Here is a 24734-nt window from a genome sequence, read left to right as displayed (position 1 = left end):
GATAGTTGATGGCGCACTAAAATAGTATCTATAATATTAGCATCTAAAGACTTAACCTTGGGTCTAGAAGGTACAGCATACAACTGACTGCTCCTACCACCTTGTTGTGCTCCTAACTAATCTCCTGTCATACCTACCGGAGAACCTCCTGAGCAACTTAGGGACTACCCTAATGACCGTACATACCACCTCTTGTTGGGGGAGAAACTATTCTAATTAGTGGAAAACTCCAAACTGAAGGAACCACTGCTTCACGACTGGGAAATCTCTTGAGAAATAGCCAAATTCCCCATAACCATAACATGTCTCAAGCGTTGCACTGAAACTACAAGATTTTACTGACACGGAATAACCATCACAACTATAAGAAGAAGAAAAAAAATCCTTAAAGGATGACAACTACCTTGGCTAGATTGATCACTAAAACAAGACTTGTCTCTCTTGGTGATCTAAAGAGGGGCATGAATGGGCCTACTGGACTGACCCTAATATTGAGGGGACCTACCCTGAAAACCACTACTTTTGAACTATGATCCACAACGCCTCCCACTGAAACTACGTTGATATTGTGGCCTTTTTTCTTTCCCCCTTGGGCCTCGTGATGCATCTCCTCTATACACTAAGAATGAACAAAAATCATAGAAAAAGCCATACCTATAATAGCCAAACTCTCTGTAGACATACAAAGAGGAAGTCTCAATCCCTGCACCAAGCATTGAACCCTATCATACTCGATAGTCAGGATATATGTGGCATGCCTATCTAACTCGTGAATTAAAGCCTCAAACTCCATAACAACCATGGAGCCATGCGCAAACCTCAAGAATTGATCCCTCAAAGAATTTTAAGGCTACAAGTCATATACTTCTCTATGATGATCTAACATAATTGAGTCCATGCCAAAGGGGGAGATATAGTTGGCCTACAATAAAGATGGACTCTCCACCAACGTACAACTGCTAAGTCAAACTAAAAAAAATGTAATCCAAAAAGTGAGTTATAACTAGGCCCAAATTATAAATCATATCCTCGAAAGTAATCAAGAACTCATAAGCATCTTTGCTTGTTGCACCAGAAAACCTTGACAAAGTAAATCTCAAGAATCTGCCTAGTATCATCTTCTTCTCAATAGACATACAAAGTTGAGGTACCATTGGCTGAGAAACTATGAGCAGAGCAACCGCCGGTCTTGGAGGGACATCAATTCTGTGAGCTGAAGCTATAATCTACGACCCTACATCAATACCATTCTGATCCATAGAATATGCACTATTAGTTGGTGTACCACTAACTGATTGCAATAGCTGAATAAAAGAATACCTAAGCAATGAAGAAGATAGGAACCCTTGTCGAGCCTGGGTTAGTCACTAGTTGACTACTGGCGGGGAAAGAAGAGTCTCTGGCTCGGGAGTTGGAATATGGATTGGTAAAGGCCCTCTATCTAGGTCCATAGATGGAGTGCATCCCTAGTCTATCCTTGACCTCTTGGTCATCCAGTAATAGAGACAAAATCTCTAGGCTCGAACTTAAAATCCTCATCTCGTATAGCAGTAGCTAATTGTCTAACCATATGTAAAAGAGTAAAACCAAAGAGCTCATTAGAAATAAACTAAAAACCTTCGTATAAAATAAGTGAAATTAGTGAGGAAATCCTAAGAATATCCTAAAGCCTCTGAAAAATAAGAATCAGACGCCATAGTTCTAATCTGCGTTGCTGTACTAGATACTTTCTCCGGTACTAACAATACTTGTGAACCTAGCTCTTTAATTCCAATTTGTCGTGACCCAATTGATGAGTTATTATGGCACCTACCAGACGCTGAAGAAGGTTAGTCACATCATAGGCTAGAGCTATAAGCAATGGGCTAAGTTTGTAGTAAAAGGCATAAAAAATCTAGAAATTTGCAAGTAAAGACTTACAACAATAATTTAAGTAATAATAATAATAATATGAAATATAGTTAAAACATCAACAACCATCCTACGACATAGTAATGTCGATAAAAGAGCTACTAACAAAAGGAACATAAGTAATTAAATAGTCAAAGACAACTAGGTCTTGAATGATAAAGATTAGATACAAATAATAGAAGGTAAAGGGAGGATCAAACTCCAAGAGCTCAACCTATCTCCAAACTTAACTCAGCATAATCTCAATAACAAAAGTGGCCACTAGTACTCGAATCTACAGCAAAATGGTATAGAAGTGTAGTATGAGTAGCAAAGCCATAGGTATTCAGTAAGAATCGTCGCCCAACTAAGCTAAATCATGAGATAAGTAAGATATTATGCAAGATAAATAAGTTAATTAAGATAAAGAGGCAAACCTAGAATAGTGCTCTAATACAGTAAATAGTTGATCGGAACAAATATAGTATGAATTTAAGTTTAATTCGTACTAAGAGACTAGACCCCATAATCTAATAAGTATGGAAAAGTAAATGACCCAATATGGGTCCCTATAAGCCCAGAGGGTGCAATAAAGAAAGTAAATAATCGATATTTCATATATTATTAAATATCAAGCAATTATCATGAATCTATCCATGCCATAACATACCATAAATAATCTCTCAATGCTATACTCAAACCAGAACTCATTCACTTCCATCATGATCTTCCAGGCTTGAACCAAAACTCAGGGTGTTATTGTCGGACATGAATCGAAACTTAGTATCTATAAATCACAAGACTTAGTTCAAAACTGGCACAAACTCCTAAGCACCATATAACATAAAAATAAAGAATCTAGACTCTTCAAGATCTATATATGCAACATTAAGTATAAAATACACCCATTAATTATACAAGGAACTATCAAGAGTTTTGGTCTAAGATGGCCTGGAGGGGCCCAATTCCAATCCTCGATAATTTGTATAAAGCCAAATTCTAACCCAGACTAGGCTAAGTTATATAAATATAATACTTAATGTTAAAAGCCATAATTAGCCCTAATGTAGCAATTTTACCCCAAACATTAGTAATTAAGCCAATTACGCTAGATTTTTGGTTCTAAATAGTCTAAAAGGTCCAAATAATGCCATTGATTATTACCTCAAAGACCTAAATCCCATATAATATCTAGAATAATATCATAATTATGATACGAATTAACTTAATCAATGAGGAAGGTAAACCTAGCATACCTGGATTCTAAAAAAGCCCAAAGAAATCAGCTCAACTGTCAAATTCCCATTTCAAAAAGCTTCCATAATATGCCACACTGTCAAAATCACAATCAACTCATCAAAATTAGCATAATAACACCCATATTGCACTTTTGTGCATCGGTTCCAAAATTATTTAATAATCTCATATGGGGCCCATTTGTAGAATCGTACTATTAAAATCAAAATCAAGTCCCTCAATAATCAAGGAATAATTACCCAAAGGAATGGGTAAATTCCGAGTTCAAATGGTGCTACAATCAACCCACTAATATTTTAGATATTTTGAAATATAATAAAGGATTTAATCATTAAATTGATGGAATCTTAACAAGAATACAAAGAAGAAACGTATTTCTCAAGCTAACAAACACTCTAAATCTCACTGATAGTTTTCCTCAGTTTTCATAATATTTAAGGTTGTAAACTCTTGAAAATGGGTGAAAATGAGATATAATGGCTAAGTTGAGAATTATAAGGCTCTAAGGTGTCGCTTAAGAAAACACTAGTTCACTTAAGTAGTCATCATGTAAGAAACAGAGTGTCGCCTTAGCGATACTTTCTAACCCCCTGCACATGTCACTTAAGCCACCATTGGCCACTTAAGTGGCCATTCCTTAAGCTCTAAATAATTGCTTAAGCAATACCTATTGAGAAAACTAGGCTGCTAAAGTGACCGATTGAGACTTAAGTGCCTTTACTTAAGTGACCAAATGGGTACTTAAGCGAGGAACCACCATCAACTGAGACTTGGAAATTTCTAAGTCTCTACTGACCCATCGGGATTCATTTAGGATCCTATATTTGCCAAAGTACTATGATACCCAATTAAGACATTCCAAACTCAATGGAATAGTCTAAATTTCCATCCATGGTTGTTTGTATGAAAAACGGGTCCTACTCCCACATGCCATTTTTCTTAACTTCCAGCCAATTGTTCAAAATGAGTTCAAAAGACTCGAGACTCGAACCAAGGTCCTCCAAGCTTAAAATCGATGTTCTTAAGCTTTTGGAACTATCTTAATATGAATAGAAGGTCGTTTGACTGAGGTTTTCACCCGATAACCAATTTTATCCAATGAAGACATCAAAATAAGAAAATGGCTCAAAAAATTAAATGAACTGCCCAATTACTTAATTGTCAGTTCTGGCAAGTTATAAATGACTTGGGGTAGCTATAGAAAAGATCTAAATGGTGAAAATTAACAAAAATTCCAAAAATAACCTGGAGGGTCATTATATGAAAATACACAACAATCTCCAAGTCATAAATAAAGACAAGTAAGGATAGATGAGGTCTGAATCAGCGTCATACTCAAGAGCAAATCATTAACTCTAAATAAGAATCTCCAAATAAATCAACTATATTGCAGGGCGATCAAATGGTGATCTGCACCAAAGGGAACAATAGGAATGAGTATGGTCCACTTGTAATTAGTAGGTATTATAGGCCGATTGAGTAAAGCAGAAAAAAATATAAATAATGAAAGAATAGAAACATTTTACCTACAAGAAGAAAAGTCCCAAAAGGTAGCTCACACTACATTCACCAACAGTTTAATATTTATTTATATATACATATATATATATATTTACATATATATATATATATACACATATATATATATATATACATAAATAGAAACAACAAAGATATACATGAAAAATATACCGAAACTAACACAAGTAAAGGAAACTAAAAAAATCATAGAAGATAAATATGCAAATGCAATGTGGATATGAAAAATGGTGAAAGTCATCACATGAATTTTTGTATACATTGACCAAGATTGAAGATCCTAAGTAGGAACCATGGGGGTTTGCAACCCATATACTATATCTCATAACTAAAAGCTCAATCCACCTCTACGGCTCATTTTTAGAAAGAGGGTTTTATAAAAAAAGGTTTTTTTTTACAAAATTAGAATTCCTCAATGGTAACATTATCTTATGAATGTATATGTATGAAAGGATGATTTAATGCTCAGAATCAACTCAATATGATGATATCCAATCCATCCAATAGGTATATATGTGTGTACGTGTGCGCATACTCACCACCAAGAAATTAACTTAGTATGTCCACAATTTATGATTATCAACTGATCTTGGGTATATTTATATGCTCAAAGTACCATTATGCACCCATATTTGAACTTAGTTTAAGAACTGTTGTATGAATTCTTAAGTATAATTCAACTTTTATTTCGTCTTGTACCTAATGGATATGATTAGTACTTTTAGGTGCAAAATCATGAAGAATTGTGCATAATTGGATACAACGAGGATATGAAAGTAGTGAAGGAATGTAAGGGACTAAAATTAAGCTGGAAAAAGGAAGTTGAGAAGAAGAAATCCGCATTTGAAGACACTCTGCATCATGAAGAGCAACAAAATAACAGTGTTCGAATTCCAGTGAAGGTTCGCAAAACCCCCCACGCCGCGAAGAAAGTTAGTTTATCAGATTTGGTGACCTGAAGGTTTAGCGCGTCGTGGAGGATGATCATTTCACAATTATTCCAATCCAGTGGCTCATCGCGATAGTGGCGTGTGGCGGTGAGGGTGTATTTTACAATTGTTGGGGAATACTTAAGCTCCATGATTTCCTAGATTTTAATGGAAAATAGCAATCTTAGTCATGGCGCGATGCGCCGGGTGGACAAATCGGGAATATTTTAAGTATTTTATGTCCCAACTATAACAGGAAAAATCCAAGATAATATGGGGGACTTTTTTCAAGTAGAGCAGCGGTGGAAAAATAGAAATTTCTCTCTTTTAGGGTTCATAAACATTCTTTTCAATTTCTGTATTTCAAGGATTGATTTGGGTATGATTTGTTACTTATTTTGGAGGGTTAATTCATACATGAGTAGCTAAACACCCCCTTTCTGGGTTGAGGCTAAGAACACGAGTACTATTTAATATTCTTATTCATAGTTTTTTTTTGGGATTATTACATGGGTTGTTCCTAATTTATTGAGCTTACTATTTTAATGATTGGCCACCATTAGAATAAATTTATATTTCTATGTGAATATGGGAGGAGAATCATAGGATAGAACGAAGAAATTAGGGCGTAAGGTTCTTATTCTTTTATAAAATAAGGGATTTGATTAGCATTTAGGATAGGGATATACCTAGAAGCCTTTCTTAGTTCACTTGCAGGAAGACAACTTCATGAATCTAGAAGATTTGTTGTAATTCTGCGGGATTTGTAGTTACAACATTCAATTGATAGAAGATCTGAGGTTGGGAGACTAAGATTGTGGCATAAACCTTGCGAACCACCAACCCGGTAACCAATTAGACTGTGAATAGAATAGAGAATTGTATGATTGTTCAAAATACCTCAACCCTAGAATCATCCTCATTATTGATTACAACCGTTTCTTACTTTGCTTAAGTCGTCATAAATTATGTCTTGTTTAGTAATTTAAATTTTATTTACAAAAGCATATTAATCTTGATACAATCAAACACTTAATACTCAATTGTCTTAAACTAAAGATTGAATGAATTTCTAGTTTATTGATCCTCGAGGGAATGATATCTGACTGTCTAAGTATTTATTTTAGTTGCACGATCACATACACTTGCATGCACGTAGAGACTCAACAAGTTTTTTGCATCGTTGCTGGGGATCAAATAGAATTAATAAATTACTTTAATTTTTTATTATTGATCATAAGTTTAAGTGTTAAAAACTTGATCTTAGTGGCTGAATTTTTGCAGGTTTAGCTGAATGTTGGACTGGCGAGAGACAAAGAGTTAGTAGAGCCCTTTGCAGAACCAGAAGTGAATTTTCATCAGAGATGAAGAGCTCAATCGATGGAATAAAGACTCGATCCTATAGTTGCTAATCCAAATATTGGAAATGTTCTATCTCCAGCTGTTCCTGTTCAACCAGTCACAAGACCTGTTTGAGAAGTGGAAATCCTACTTACGCTCTTTGTGACTAACAGTATCCTGAAGCCTGAACAAGGAGGTCGATGAGAATTAAAACAAAATATGGTGCAATTGTTGAAATCTATGGGAGAATTTCAAGGACTTTCACATGAGAATCCATAGCAACATTTACAAACCATTCTGGAGATAAAAGACACATATATTCCTGAAGATGTGAGTGTTGATTATGTCAGATTGACACTCTTCCCATTTGCTCTTATGGGGGAAGCAAAAAGATGGTTACTTGCTGAACTATACCAATCCATCACTACATTGGAAGAATGTGCTCAAAGGTTCCTCATTCAATATTTTCCATCTCATAAAGCGGCTCGATTAATGAGTGAGATATTGAGTTTCAGATAGAAAGATGGAGAAAATCTCTACCAAGCTTGGGAGAGATTTAAGGGAATGCTCAAAAGTTGTCCTCATCACCATCAATCGAATGATGTTTTAGTGCATACATTCACAGAAGGCCTTGAGTCTAATACAAAAATTCTCTTAGATTCAGCAGTAGGGGGCCAAGCTATGGAGAAAACATATGAACAATCATATACCTTGCTGAATTAAATTGCACAAGGTAATCCTGATTGGCATGCAGACTCGAGGAATGCTCCCAAGAAAGTTGCAGGGGTTTCAGAGGTTGACCCATTCACTACTTTACAATCAGAGATTACAGCAATACAGAACCATATGACTGCTCAACTTAACAACTTAAAATTGGGTAAAACTCAACCAGCAGCCACAACAAATGTAGTTCAATAGGTATATGCATGGTGTGAAGTTTGTAGAAGTAATGAGTATAAAGTAGATGCATGTTCTGTTAATACAGGTTCAGTCAACTACGTGAGGAATGTAAATCGTCAGGGTTAAAAAATTTTTGGCAATACATATAATCCAAATTGGAGGAACTACCCTAATTTCTCATGGGGTGGAAATCAGGCACAGAATACAAATAAGTATAAGGGACCAGTTCAACCAAGTCCGCAGCTGGTTCAGAATAATCAGATGACTGCCTTGAATAGTAATATAGAGAAGATGCTTAAGTAGTTTATGGCTCAATATGAATAGTTTATAGTGGACATGAAGGCTCAACAGCCACAGTTTGCAGCTGAATTAAAGAGTCAAAATTACTCACAAGAAATATAGAGCTGCAGTTAGGTCAAATCGCAGAATCACAGAAAACAAGGCCACAAGGAGCATTGCCTAGTGACACTGAGGCTAATCCTAAACAAGTGAATGCGGTGACAATAAGGAGTATGCTGTAAATGAAGAAGATGGTTCAGGAGCAGGATAATCCCAAGATCACTATGATAGTTTGCAAGATAGGGTAGAAGTGGAATTAAAAGAAAAAAGTCTACTGAAGAGATTCATGTAGAGAACAAGACTCCCCCCTTGCCCTTTCCTCAAAGGGCAAGAAAGCATCAAGAGGAATCAAGTTTTAAGAAGATTTTAGATCTTTTGAAGCAAGTTCAAGTAAACCTTCCTCTTATTAAAATTCTACAGAGTGTGCCAAAATATGCAAAATAGTTAAAGTATATTGTTTCCAATAAGAATCAGTTGACTGAATATGCTACAGTTGCACTTACTCAGGAGTGCACTTCTAAAATTCATAATAAACTACCCACGAAATTGAAGGATCCAGGGAGTTTCACATTGCAGATTACCCTTGGTCAAACTATTTATGCACAGGGATTGAGTGACTTAGGGGTGAGCATAAATCTCATGCCCACATCATGGTATCGAAAGATGGGTCTTGGAAGTCCCAAACCCATGACTATTGTGTTGCTATTGAAAGACAGGTCACTTGCTAGACCAGATGGTATTAATGAAGATGTACTGGTGCAAGTGGGATCTTTAATCTTTCCTATGGATTTTGTGATTCTTGACTTTAAGGATGATCCAGTTGTTCCATTTATTTTGGGATGACCCTTTTTAGTAACAGGGCAGTTACTCATTGATGTGGCAGCTGGAAAAATGACAATGCGAGCACACAATAAACTTGAGATTTTTGACGTGTACAGGGCTTTGAAATTGCCAGCCATATATGAGGAGTTGTCCTTAATATCGATTATTGATCTTACTTCAGATTGGCAGTTGCTCTTGTCTGATGATCCATTAAAGCGAGAATTAATAGATTATGATCTGTATGGAGATTTGGAAGCATTGGAAATGGTCCAGATTATGAATTTGGCTGTAATTGAGGAAAATAAAGTGTTGATCGAGCCTTTGAATAGACCAATTGGTGCACCACCCAGGACTTCAGTTGAAGAAGCTCCTAACTTGGATCTTAAGGTTCTTTCTCTTTGCTTACAAAATGTTTTTCTTGGTGATCAAGATACCTTGCTTGTTATTTTATCTGTAGGATTATTCGATGTACTGGTAAAGAAATCTATAGTAGTTCTTAAAAAAAAGAAAAGCGATTGGCTGGCAGATGTCTGACATTTTAGGAATCAATCCAGCATTTTGCATGCACAATATTTACATGGAAGAGGGGTACAGACCTAGAGTGCTGCAACAAAGGAGTTAAATCTATTATGAAAGAGGTGGTCCGGAAAGAGGTGATCAAGTGGTTAGACAGTGTTATTATCTTCCTAATTTCTAATAGCAAATGGGTGATTCTGGTGTATCATATACCAAAAAAGGGAGGAATGACAATGGTAACGAATGATGATAATGAGTTGGTTCCCACACGTACATTTACTAGATGGAGAATATGTATAGATTATCGGATGCTGAATGAAGCAACTCGTAAAGATCATTATCCAATTCCTTTCATTAAGCAAATACTGGATAGATTGGCAGGAAAAGAGTATTATTGTTTTCTTGATGGGTACTTTGGCTATAATCAGATAAGAATAGCACCAGAAGATTAAGAAAAGACCACGTTCACTTGTCCATACGATACATATACTTTCAGACGCATGCCCTTCGGATTATGTAATGCACCTGCCACATTTCAAAGGTCTATGATGGCTATATTATTGGATATGGTGGAGGAATTTGTTGAGGTATTCATGGATGATTTCTCTGTGTATGGGAATTCATTTAAAAAAAATTTGCAAAATCTAGACAAAGTTCTAGCTCAGTGTGAAGAAACAAACTTGGTATTGAATTAGGAAAAATGCCATTTTATGGTTAAGGAAGGAAATGTCTTAGTCCATAAAGTGTCATGCAAAGGGATGGAAGTTGACAAAGTAAAGGTTGAAGTAATTGAAAAATTGCTTTATCCAGTGATAGTGAAAGGCGTGCAAAGTTTTTTGGTACATGCTATGTTTTATAGACGATTCATTCAAGATTTCTCAAAGATCGCGAGTCCCATGTGAAAATTGTTAGAGAAAGAAGCCAAGTTTGAGTTTGGAGCTGATTGCTATGAAGCTTTTGAAAAGCTCAAGAGGAAGTTGACGAAAGCACTTATTTTGATCGCACCAGATTGGGCGTCACCTTCTGAGTTAATGTGTGATGCTAGTGATATTGTAGTGGGAGCAGTGTTGATTCAAAGAAAAGAGAATGTATTTTGATTGATTTACTATGCTAGCAAGGTACTAAATGATGCTCAAGTCAATTACACAGTGACAGAGAAAGAAATATTGGATGTGGTATATGCATTTGATAAGATTCAATCTTACTTAATTAGTATGAAGGTTATTTTTCATACAGACCATGCTGCCATTAAGTATTTTGTGAACAAAAATGATGCAAAGCTACGATTAATTAAGTGTATTATGCTATTTTAAGAATTTGATCTTGAGGTGCATGATAGAAAGAGAGCTGAAAATTAGGTTGCTGATCACTTGTCACGGCTGGAAAATAGAGACCATATTGTCGATGACTTTTAGAGTATCAACGAAGACTTTCCTAATGAGAAGTTGTTGTTATTATAAGCAGTTGAGTTTCCATGGTATGCTGACATTGTAAACCTGATAGTTTGTAGGGTGTATCCTCCCAAAATCACCTCACAACAAAGAAAGAAATTACTTTATGAATCTCGTGCTTACATTTGGGATAAACCATACCTTTTTAAGACGGGTCCAGATGGAATGATTCGTTGGTGTATCCCAGAGGATGAATTTGTCAAGGTGTTACAATATTGCCACTCATCTCGATATGGTGGACATCATGGTGGTGAGAGGACTGAAAAGTATTGCAATTAGGTTTTTTCTGGCTAACTCTGTTTAGAGATACCGTGGTTTTGTAAAGAGTTATGATCAATTCCAAAGGTTAGGTACTATTATCAGGCGTCATGAGATACCCCAGAATAATATTTTAGAAGTAGAAGTCTTTGATGTTTGGGGGATTGATTTCATTTGCCCATTCCTACCTTTGAAAGGTAATGTGTACATTCTTGTTGTAGTGGACTATGTCTCTAAATGGGTGGAAGCTATGGCTAGTCCGACTAATGATGCAAGAGTGGTGCTGAAGTTTGTGAAGAAAAACATATTTTCGAGATTTAGTACACCAAGAAAAATAATTAGTAATGGAGGTATGCACTTTATCAACAACTGGTTCAAGAATCTTCTTTCTATATATGGTTTTCGGCACAAGGTGGCCACTGCATACCACCCTCAAAAGAGTGGACAAGTAGAGGTATCCAATCAGGAGATTAAGAAAATACTTCAGAAGACCGTGAATGGAAAGAGAAAAGATTGGGTAGAGAAGTTGGATGATGCACTATGGGCATATCGAACAACGTTAAAATGCCTATTGGGACATCTCCATATCGTTTAGTATATGGTAAGGCTTGTCACCTTCCTGTAGAGCTGGAACACCAAGTATATTGGGCTGTGAAGAAGTTGAATTTTGAGATGACTGCCACAGGAGAATGAAGGTTATTGCAACTGAATGAGCTGGATGAGTTTAGACTCCACGCCTATGAAAATGTCAAGCTTTACAAGTAAAAGACCAAACGATGGCCTGACAAGCATATTCAAGTCAGGGAATTTGAACCCGAATAACTTGTGTTGTTGTCTAATACACGGCTTAAGTTTTTTCCAAATAAATTATGATCGAAATGGTCTAGACCTTTTGAGGTGGTACGAATGACACCCCATGGAGCAGTGGAGTTGTGGAATTAAGAGAAGACAGATAAGTTCCTTGTGAATGGACAACGTGTAAAGCATTATTGGGTGGATCATCCGGACAAGCACATGGAATCTATCACTTTCTCTGAGGAGTAATAATGAGCTGAGTCATGCCCCGACGTAAACTAAGGCGCTATATGGGAGGCAACCCACACATGTATTGTAATAGGTAGTTTAATTTTTGTCTTGCAAAATCAAAAAGAAAAGAAAAATACAAAAAAATGAGTCGTGGCACTGAGCGGGAGGCAACCCACTTTTACTTATAATTTTTAATGTTTTTGTTTTTAAGTGAAGGGAATTTCAAAGTGAAATAAGAAGATTTCCACAATTGAGGAAAGCAATCAGGTTTGAAAAAATGATTTGTGTAAGTGGAGATTTACTTAGGTAAGAAAAGAGTGAAAATTGTAAAAGGAATCTGAGTTTGATGAGTAGCGCGACGCGGAACTAGGTAATTTGACAATTGTCAAATTCGAGTGAGGGTATGAGAAATTCTCCATGATGTGAAGAAAGGTAAATTGAGAAATGTCAAATTCTAGTAGATGTGCATGATTTTCAGTGCAACACAAAACTTGGACAACTGACAATTGTCAATTTACAGTGTGTGGACACAAATTGTAGATCATCGTGGTGTGAAGATAAATGGCAATTGGCCTTATCTAGTAGGTATCCGCGATCATTCTGCGTCGTGGAGAGGGATTAAATCGGGCCTAAAAATGTTATTAACCTAACCCGAATCATCCCTCTATAAATGTAACCTCCTCAACCCTAAACCCTTTGGTTTACAAATCGCACCGCCTTCTCACTCCCTCTCCTAAAAACTTCAAAAGCTTTCACTTTCTATCATTCTTCTCTTAACTATTGAGGTAAGTTCGTATTTATTTATTTATTTATTTATTACCTTTCTTGTTACAATTCGTGAGTAGTGAATGTGTTTTATTGATAATTTTGTTTTCCCTCTCTTACTAGTTGTAAATATTAGCATTGCTTTTGATATTTAGTTCAATTTGTGACATCTTAGCCTAATTCTCATCACTTTGAATCACTAAGATCACACTTGAATGATATTTGTAGTTGGGATTAGGAGGTGAACAATTTTTCATGCTACTTGAGAGGATGGGGAATGAAGGGTATTGTAGTTATAGGAGTAAGGCTAGAATCTTTACAAAGTTAGGAAAAATTTTGTTCCATTGTGAATAAACCCTGGTTGTCTGATGTTGGCTGATTGATTAGAATTATAGAATGTGTGATGTTATAGTAACATGGTTTTATTTATAGTCTTACATTGTGTGATTAGCTGGGTATCGATTACATGATGTTCTGTGCTGCAAAAATAATGAGGGATGATGTGTCTTGTAGAGGAATATATGGTCTGTGAATATGATATTTAGGCCTACGCAAAGGGAAGTCTGAGTAACTTGGTTGTTAATGTAGGTGTATGGCTAACAAACTACGTGTGGGGTGCGAAGGCACTCGTAATGAATGTTCAGTTCAGCTAATCCTAAGTTTAATCTTTTTGCATGATTTGTTGCATTTTCTTAATTAAAGGCATAACTGAAGCACAGTGAAGCAAGGGCAAGGGAAAGGCAGGGCCTTCTGCCCCTGCAAGGAAGAGAAGCCGACCGTCTGAAGGGCAATTAACTTGAGTGCCTAGGGCCCCTCCACTTTAGCGGGGGCAAGTTTGAAAATTTGGTTTCAAGGATGTAAGAAAGGCTGGAAAGCAGAGGTATACTAAGCATACTAATGCATAGTATATTCCGGAGGTCTATATCGATCGAGCTAGCTTGATGAGAGAGTGTCCTTCTATTGTCTGGGGAGTTTAGGTGCTTAATATGAATTTCATTTTTCATCAACCAACGGAGTGCAACCTGCATCTTGCCAGAGAATTTATAAATTGGGACCCCAGCCATCTTGAACATTTATTGAAGGTTCTAGGGAAGGTGATTCAATTCACCGCTGTTGATATTAATGAGTTACTGGCTATCCCCCAGATGAACCCAAATTTCTTGTGATAGTTTATTGTTTCTCCTCCTTATGCACACATCAGGCATTTGTTGTGTGGCCAGCGATCTTCATCCCGTTGGACAATGTATCGAGTTACAGGTTTACATTCTTCTTTCCCCTACTCTCAAATGAATAACAAAGAAAAAATATGGGGATGAATAGTGTATTCATGCTTGATACAAGGCAAACATGTGGATGAGGTGACTCAGGATAGGGTGTGTTTGATTTATGCCCTCATATGTGCTGATGTGGAAATTACTGTGGGAAGTGTCATTTTTCTGCTATGAAGAACGCACGTACCCAGGTGGGTCGTAGCTTTGGTTTTGGTGGTTTGGTAACTAGATTTTTAAGAAGGCTTAGGGTGGATGAAGAGGAGCTTGATTATAAACTTGAGGTGATCACTCGTTCTCTAGATATCACTATAGCTCGAAGCAGAGCTAGGGCATCTGGCCAAATTTTGACAATGATGGAGCGACAGACACAGAATGATGAGGTGCTGGGTAGGTTGTACGGCCTAATGATGATGATGTTGTAGACTAGAGGCAGGACTGCTACACCAGAGGAGCTCCACGTTGTAGATCTTGATTATCCACTTGGTCATCATGCTAGGACAATGTTAAAGATTGGCCCAGATTTTGTTGAGCCTATTGATGATGATATACCCATAGATAAATAACACAGGTGTAGGGATTCTGACATGGAGTCCGGTGAGGAGGAGCAATCTAATGATGATGAAGCTGACGATGATGGCGATGATGGGGATGTGGCTGTGGAGGACATGGACATGTCTTGTATAGTCCCTTTTGATTGATCAGGAAGTATACTGCCACCCCACAATAAGCTTAATTAGAAGCATTGGGAAGCTGCATTATTTTAAGTGTGGGGTGGTGGGTTCGTATTCTCTTGCATTTTTCTATTATTTGACTGAACAATGTTATTTTTCTATTTTGCTGTGTTGGTTTGAAGTATTAGCTATTCGGAACATTGGTCTATAATAGTTAGTAACTTTTATTTTGTGGATTGTAATTTTCCCTCTGTGGCATTTATCGCATATTGTTTTAGTTGAAAGTATTATGTTATTGTTATATTCACTCTTACTGGCAAGATTCATCTTCAAGTAGTTATGTTTTCTTTTGCCCTCTTTGGTAATTACGAATAAACAGTCATAGTTAGTTGCCATCCCCTATGATAGATCGATGACGACCATCTTAAGGGGATTGGTCGTATAAAGTAAAGAAATTTAGGAGAACTTAATCACTATCTTGGAGGAGTGTGTGAAATGGGCCACCTTTGAAATAATTGAAACTAATACTAGCATAAGAGTTTTTAATTTAAGTACTAAGGATTCTATCTCGATAAATGAAATTTGGTGTGTCGGCTTAATTTTGAATTCAATAAAGAACATGATTGGGAACCTGGTTGATTCCATACATATAATGTGATTGTGAGTATTATTATATATTGTACATGAATAGAAATGACTAGAACTTGCCCGGTGTGTTTACAAAGTGAAACAAAGGGTGTTGGGTGCAGGAAGTGATGTTGGCAATTCTATGATCTTTGACAGCCTTGTTTTTAACTTTCAAAGCCCTCCCTTGGTGCATAATCTTAATCATCCCCTTTGAGCCTTAAGCCTATTTCTTTGGTAGCCTGTTATGAAACCTTACCCCTTCTTTGCTGAATCGTAATTTGATCCAAATAAGCTCCTGAGCATTTTTAATATAAGACCAAGAGAAGATTAAAAGCAAAAATGAGAAAGGAAGGTAATCAGTGATGCCTCAAAGTAGTTTTTATTGATGTTTGATGATGTTGGGTTAAGTGGGAGTTAGTAAATAGGAATGTTACAATGAACCTATTTTGGCCCTGGTCTAGTTGGATAATGTTCACCTTGATGAAGGCCTCTAAGCTTAAGATAAGGGTACCTATAATAGGGGTGTGTAACAAGAATATGGAAGAGATGACAAATACTCCCAACCTAGTGTGAGAAAATAAAACTAATTGAAAAAGGTGTTGGCAAATAAAAATATGGGGAGAAATAGAAGGATAAATTGGTGTTGGAAAACAGAGTAAATTGATAGTTGTTGTATTTAAATGCTTAGGATCAATAGTCACTATTCCTGTAAATAGAACCAACCTGTCCCTAAGCCTTTATTACAACCCAGAAAAGACCTAGTTGATCCTTCACCCAAACATCTGACTATTAGTGGAGTAGAACAGTAAGGGCAAGCTTATGGTTCGTTCACTAGCATGTACAAAATTTTTTGGTGAGAGTGAGCAATTTGATTTGATACTCCCCTATTGTTGCATAGTTACCATTGTGAGTTAATATGGGGAAGTTTCCTTAAGTGAGGATGTAGGCGGATGAAAGCCAGATTACTTATTGTGTTTCCTTAATTGAGTTTGCCAACATGTTAGAAATTCTTTATTGAAGAGAAAAGAATTTGTACTAAAATGTTTCTTGAGCTCAACTATTTTGACAAGATAATATAAGAATTCGTTATTACAAAGTGTAAGTGCTCATGGCCACATAACTTTGAGGTTGTGATGAAAAGAGAAAGGAATTATGTTTTTTAATTCACGTGTTTGAGGATGAACAATGTTTTAAGTGTGGGGTGGTGATCTTGGGCATATTTATATGCTCAAAGTACTATTATGCACCCAGATTTGAACTTAGTTTAAGAACTTTTGTATGAATTCTTAAGTATAATTCAACTTTTATTCCATCTTGTGCCTAATGGATATGATTAGTACTTTTAGGTTCAAATTCATGAAGAATTATGCATAATTGGATACAACGAGGATATGAAAGTAGTGAAGGAATGCAAGGGACTGAAATTAAGTGGGAAAAGGGAAGTTAAGAAGAAGAAATTCTCATTTGAAGACACTCTGCGTCGCGATAAGCAACAAAATAGCAATGGTCAAATTCTAGTGAAGGTTCGCAAAACCCCCGCGTCGCGGAGAAAGTTAGTTTATTAGATTTGGTGACCTGAAGGTTTAGTGGATCACGGAGCATGATTATTTCACAATTGTCCCAATCCAGTAGCTCACCGCGATAGTGGCGTGTCGCGGTGAGGGTGCATTTTACAATTGTTGGGGAATACTTGAGCTTCGCGGTTTCCCAAATTTTAATGGAAAATAGCAATCTTAGTCATGGTGCGATGCGCCGGTTGGAAAAATTGGGAATATTTTAAGTATTTTTTGTCCCAACTATAAAAGGAAAAATCCAAGATAATGTGGGGGACTTTTGTCAAGCAGAGCAACGGTGGAAAAATAGAAATTTCTCTCTTTTAAGGTTTATAAACATTCTTTTGAATTTCTCTATTTCAAGGATTAATTTAGGTATGATTTGTTACTTATTTTGGAGGGTTAATTCTTACATGAGTAGCTAAACACCCCCTTTTCTGGGGTTGAGGCTAAGAACATGAGTACTATTTAATATTCTTATTCATAGTTTCTTATTGGATTATCTTATGGGTTGTTCCTAATTTCTTGAGCTTACTATTTTAATGATTGGCCACCATTATAATAAATTTATATTTCTATGTGAATCTGGGAGGAGAATAATAGGATAGAACGAAGAAATTAGGGAGTAAGGTTCTTATTCTTTTATAAAATAAGGGGTTTGAATTAGCATCTAGGATAGGAATATACGTAGAAGCCTTTCTTGGTTCACTTGCAGGAAGACAACTTCATGAATATAGAAGATTTGTTGTAACTCTCTGGGAGTTGTAGTTACAACATTCAATAGATAGAAGATCTGAGGTCGGGAGACTAAAATTGTGGCATAAACCTTGCGAACCATCAACCCGATAACCAATTAGACTGTGAATAGAATAGAGAATTGTATGATTGTTCAAAATACGTCAACCCTGGAGTCGTCCTCATTATTGATTACAACCGTTGGTTACTTTGCTTTAGTCGTAATAAATTATTTCTTGTTTAGTAATTTAAATTTTATTTACAAAAGCATATTAATCTTGATACAATCAAACACTTAATACATAATTGTCTTGAACTAAAAATTGAATAGATTTCGAGTTTATTGATCCTCGAGGGAACGATATCTGACTGTCTAAGTCATTATATTACTTGCACGATCACGTATAGTTGCGTGCATGTAGAGATGCAACATCAACCCCTAAATTATGTATATGTATCATAATAAAGAAAACCAATGCTCAAACAAGGCCTATATTAGCCGTTTAATACCCCACACTGGCATTATATGAGAATGAAGGCATTTAATGCACAGATAAGGCCAGTGATGTCCAATAAATCCCCCACATGGGCAACACACAATATCAAATAATGCAAGTCAACGACAATAGAATATAAGCCCCCATTAAAGCTTACAACATTAATAATATGCACAAAATATAAACCTCATAGTTATTTTCCCCAACTCATAGAATGCTTTACTTAAATATTAACTACTAAGATCAATCTAAAAGAAGTTAATCCACAATCCACCTTGAAACGATGAGCACCCATCCTAAACTGCTTTAATATGAATCTTTTCCCTTACGAATATCCTCAAAATGAACAACCACAGTTAAATATAGTATCTACGCATTAAAGGAAAGATACAGATACCCATATTGCCAATTTTTGGGTTGGTTTTACATGAGTTTGAATAAGGAGTTCAAAAATGAAAGGTTAAAAAAAGAATTTGGTTTTTAAAATACATTCCCCAAGGTTGTAGAAGTCTATAGTTCAAAACACACATGAAAAAAGGGCTTAAAATAAGGTACAAATAGAAGAAAAACCAATTTTAAGAATTCCAAGAAAATCTTCAAAATCTTATTTTCAAATCATAATTAAAAAATGCTCACAAAGATGTAATTAATGGAAAATAATGTGAGTATGAGTTTAGAGGTAATCCATATGAAATCCGATGAAGAAACCCTCGAAAATTTTGAGGTCCAAAAATGGCAGAAAATCAGAATAAGGGTTTATATACTGTCACGACCCAAACTAGGGCCTGGCTATGATGGGTATCTCAAGTACATCGAGGACCAGAGATCACCCACTTTGGCTAGCCAAAAATAATATAATACAACTAAAAATGGATGAATTTTTAATATATAATAAGATAGATCAGAGTTTCGAACATACAACAAGATAGACAACTCAACTTACTCATAAACAAATCTACAAACTTTAACATTTCTCCTAATCCAAAGTAATCGACAAGCCTCTAAGAAACCAACATCAATCTAAATTGGGACATGTCCTTGATGATATCCTAAAATAAAACAAAAGATAATCGATGATATAGTGAAACAAAAACATGAAATGAGGGTCTTTCGAAGAATGAAAGCTCACCACTTCAAGCTGACTCATGATCGATTAAAAATCACCTAATCACTTAACAGGAAAAGCAGGAGTATCTCTAGTTCCTACATCGTAAAGGGCTATAGGGTCCAGAGATGGTTAGCAGGGTGAGCACTAGTATGTAACTTAGGAAAAGGGTAAAATAATTCTAAGTCAAAACCACAGTAAAATCAACATGCACACAGGAAATATATATACATACATATATATATATATATATATATATATATATATATAGTTTACTAGGACATATATATATATATATAGCATACTAGGCCAGAGTGCAGGGTTTAGTATAAAAGAAAAACATCAACCTAGACTCTGTATCTTTACCATCAGAAGTCACCTACAGGCTATATGGGTTTGGCTCCCGCCAATAGAAGGGCCCAGGACGTGTTAGTCGTAGAAATCAGAGGGGTCATGGAAGTCTGGAGAATCCACGACCCTTCTCTAATTCTAGACAAAAAAATATATCAAGTGTGACATAAGTACAAGGTCATCAAGACCAATCCCTCACGCCGGGAAATGTGGGTTTCCAGTAACAGTCCCTTGAGACCTCCACTTTGTTGGCTTAGTTACACCTAGTAACATCACCACCAGTTAAACAACACAACAATAATGCCTAATGACAGTAGTCATCAATAAAATATTCCAACTTTATACAACATCATCATTCATACGAAAATAAATTTACATTCAGAATGCCTAACCATTAGGCAACATTCATCAATAAAATACAGTGCTTAAATTATTTTCCAACACTAAAATGGAATTGTTTTCATGTCAACTGTACTAAGTCAAAATAGTTCTTAAAATACATCAACATCACTACAATTTCAATGGCATCTTGGACTGTGAAGAAGTGCTATATTGACTTAGATGGTGTGAACTACTTCCCACTATCTTCTTTCTTCTATTCTCTTTAAGTTGTTGTAGTTTTCTTGTTGAGATTGTTGATTTGTCATTCCAATATCAGTTCACATTTTGACATAACATTTTGAGATCTCATCACTTTATTATTTTCAGATAACGAAACCTCTCATAAGGTTTTATGAAGTGTTATGTCATAGGCTCTTTAAGAGAACATTCCCTTCTTATTATGGTTATTTGCTCCTTATCCTTTTCAAGGATTATTTCATTTGGAACCGATTGGTCTACCATGCTTCATGAATGGATAGACTTTTTCCTTTATGAATATAAAATAGGAGCACTTGCAACTTAAATATGAGATGCGTTCGGTATTCTACTTGAATAATCTTTTGAATGAGGATCTGATGATAATTCCTAACATATTTTATAGCTACTTATAATCTCCCCCATATGTTAGGAAAACTAACATACATCCTCCATCTTTGTGCATCATGGTATATTCATTAATCCTATACCGCACATCAAAATTATTAGATGGAATAGTTGGTTCCTGACCTTGAACCAATTGAGAGGGAAGAAATAATCAAAATTTTTCGGTGTAATGCATACAAGTGCTATTGTATGCAACATATCATATTTTAAACTATCACATGAAGCTTTGTTCTCATTAGTAATGGTTTAGATATTAATTGAAGGCATTCAATACTAAACCATCATCATCAAGATGAATTATCTTGATTACATAATCTGAAAATTATGCTCAATTTATATTGAACAAGTAACTTTATGAATGTCAAACGTAGGTTGACCATGAATGTGTATGTGATCATCTTATTAATACATCTTTTCAACATATGACATGATAGGTGAATGGGCCCTTATTCACCTTTTATTCTTTTCAGATTTTAAGGGATCCAATACCAACACAAGTTGGTCAACCAACTTATCATGAGAATACATAATATTAAAAATAATGAAGAATTTTCTAATCCTTTAATATATGTTCATACGTCTTTCGGATGTCGAAATTGTTCATGTCGATTTATGAAATTTTATTCTTGCAAACTCCAAATTTACTATGACATGTGCCTTTTTGCTTTAGTAAATTTCAGATTTACTATCAAGTGAATAAATTTTAGACTTACTACTTTAAAAGTAGATTTCAAAATAACTTTTTAGTTATTGTTCCTCATTCGGAGGTTAGTTGTGATACCATCACAATCAATTCTCAGTTATTTTTCCTCATTTGGAGGTGAGTTGTGATGCCATCACAATCAATTCTAAATTATTCTTCTTCATTCGGAGGTGGATTATGATATCTTTAGAATTAAGAATATGTTCGAGTGTATATATAATCATATTCACCCCAAGGTATATATCTGTATTTATAATAATCAAAAATCTCATTCTCAGGAATGAAATATAATCATGCCTTAAGCCTATCAAAATATGATAGCTACTACAAAAGCAAATTAAGGCATACATATAATTTATTGCTACCACATTCAATTCAAGGAATGAAGCATATTTAATGAGACATATTTCACCAATACCCCTTATTTTGCCTTAGCCATCATAATATTATCAATATGGTGCATTGAGATTCAAACTCAACGTTTTATCCATATAAAGACGTCTTAGGCATAAATTGATGGAGCATAAACCCAACATCTATATCATGGTGCATCAAGTCTCTAACACGATGTCTTATTCTTTTGATGAGATAGGACTTGAATCCATTGTGTTACTCACAACTAATGAGATAATATGTCAAAGTACATCGAAATTCACTATCGACCAATAGGGTCTTTTAATGAAAATCATTAAGGCTTCAAATCATTGAAATCCTTTTCCAATAAAGAAATCATTTACCATACAAAACAACGAAAAATTGTTAGAATAATAAATAACATAAATATTTTTATGATCCACGAAGCAGATTTAATATTTGTTTTTCAAGACTTTATTTTAAAAGCAAATTAAATTCAGATTCCTCAACTTGTATGTATCGAACCTATTTGAGAAAGCTTTGACTTGTTAATAGCCAAGAATAGGGAAGTGGATCTGACCAATCTAGTATGATGTCAATCTTCCAATTCATATTTTTTTTTTGTAAACTAGTTTGTTGTCTATGCGAGTTTCTCTCTTTATGCATGTGAACTTGTAAAACAATTAGACAATCGTGCAACATGAAATTTTGAAAACTTTAATATTCTATAAAAGTGGGTTTCATCGTATAACTTAATTGGAGAAAAGAACCTACGACATTATTAACACTTAAGGATGCCAACATTATTAACACTACGACGTTAGAGATTCATGCTGATAACGTGTTATAAACTTATAAAGAATAAAAAAGAAGAGTAAAGAGAATAAAGAGAGAATAGAGAGTAATTTCTATTTCTCTTGAGGGATGAATTACAATGAAGCAAAACCCCTTTATTTTTAGGGGAAAACTAACCTTGGGGTTTGTAAATTTTTCATAAATAGACATACAAAATATATGGTAAAGTAGGTAATCACTATATATGGTAAAGTAGACATTCACTATATATGATAAATTTATAATATGCTTGAAATTTTAGCCAATTTTACCATGCATTTTTGTCATGTATAACTGAGAGCAAACATACATGAAATATTAAAAAGAGGATACTAAATGAGTTTGTTAGATTTGTTATAGTTTCACTAATTGATAATTAGAGATTTAGTCTTTTGATCCATGTAACTTATGTTTCAAATTTGAGTTTATTTGAGTGGATTTGAATGTTGAAAGTTGAAAAATGACATTATTAGTTTTTTACAAAAAATTTTAGACACACATGTTTGAAAATTTAGACAACTTTAACATGTATATCATTCATCTATATCTATAATAGATTAAAAGTGTGAAGACTCTTTGAAAAGTGATTTGAATTTTTTTACCCTTTATTAAAAGAATCCACAATTGACAAAAATTGTCTTTTCACCTATTCTCACTAATTATTACTCCATTTGTTTCAAAAAGAATGACCTACTTTCCTTTTTAGTCTGTTTCAAAAAAAATGACCCCCTTCTTTTTTTGGCAATACTTTAATTTCAACTTTCTACATGGCATATTTATGATCACAAGATTAAAGGACATTTTGGTACATTTGACACTACTTTAATTTAAGGCCACAAGATTCAAAATTTTTTTTATTTTCTTCAACTTTGTACCAAGTCAAAGTAGATTATTCTTTTTAGAACAGAGGGAGTAATTAATTATTTAAAAATAAGAAGTCCTAAAAACCATATACATGTAATAAGAATAAAATATATGATAAATAAATGTAAGTAAATTTTATCTTTTCTTGCCTACATGAAAAAGGATACATGTAATAAGAATAAAATATATGGTAAATTAATGTAGGTAAATTTTATCTTTTCCTGCCTGCATGAAAAATGATGTTGGTTTTTGTAACGTATTTAAGGTTAAAACTAGGATACATTAATTGTTATAACTTATTTAAGACGAGAAAATTGAGAATAGAGAAAAATAAGTTTGTTGATTTCTTTGTTGAGCTCCTAACAAAGGCATGCACTTTTGGTTCTTTGTTTCTTTTCTGCATAAATATTGTTAAGAAGTTGAACTTAATTTTGGCTCTTCACCTTTTTAATAAAACACGCTACTAATTTCCTCTACATGTTGAGCAAAGCTATAACGCGGTCACAACCTACCCCTTTTTGGGGCCGTAAGGACAAATTTAAATTTAGCAGATTGGTTCTCTATTTATTCCTAAGTTTTTCTTTTGAATTATGGATATAGTGAAAATAATAAGGTTTGTGGAGGATAATATATACATAACCTTAGTCCTATCTTGATCTTCTTACTTCTACTACTAGAATGAGATGAAGATTTTCATCCCTGAGATTATTGAATTCAAAGAAGGAAAATCTTTCTTATCAAGGTGGACCAATTAATATAACTAGACAAGGTTTGTTATTTTCATTTTTTTATACTATAAAATTACAACACTTCAAAAAATTGAGTTAGATATGAATCGTTAAACTTTGTGATTCTTTAATTGTATATATTTTGTATTCTATGTAATGTATTAGTTATATCTATTGTCGTATAGTTGTAGTATATATTATCGTATACATTTTGATTTCCAATTGCTTTACTTCTCGTGTTTCGGGTGTCGCTCTATAGCCTTAGTAATTTATTTTAATATATTTTAAAGTTGTTTTTAATGTATTTACATGTATGTTAATGTTCTATTTAAGTGTTTGTCCTAATTAATAAAATCATCAATTTATTTATTAATTCAGACATTTTTTTAAATATCGAAGGGAACTCATTGAAGCGAGATACACG

General features: G+C 34.7%; 1 non-coding gene across 1 annotated transcript; it reads right to left on the bottom strand.

Annotated features, from left to right (window-relative positions):
* Positions 1 to 7442: 7442 nt before the first annotated feature.
* On the bottom strand, positions 7443 to 7549 carry LOC124886946. Its single transcript, XR_007044342.1, has one exon. It is a non-coding gene; the product is annotated as a small nucleolar RNA R71 (small nucleolar RNA).
* Positions 7550 to 24734: the final 17185 nt, after the last annotated feature.

Source organism: Capsicum annuum, chromosome 8 (genome assembly GCF_002878395.1).
Source record: "Capsicum annuum cultivar UCD-10X-F1 chromosome 8, UCD10Xv1.1, whole genome shotgun sequence".
Taxonomy (NCBI): domain Eukaryota; kingdom Viridiplantae; phylum Streptophyta; class Magnoliopsida; order Solanales; family Solanaceae; genus Capsicum; species Capsicum annuum.
Note: the sequence above shows the minus strand (reverse complement) of the source record. Positions and strands in the feature narration are given on the sequence as shown.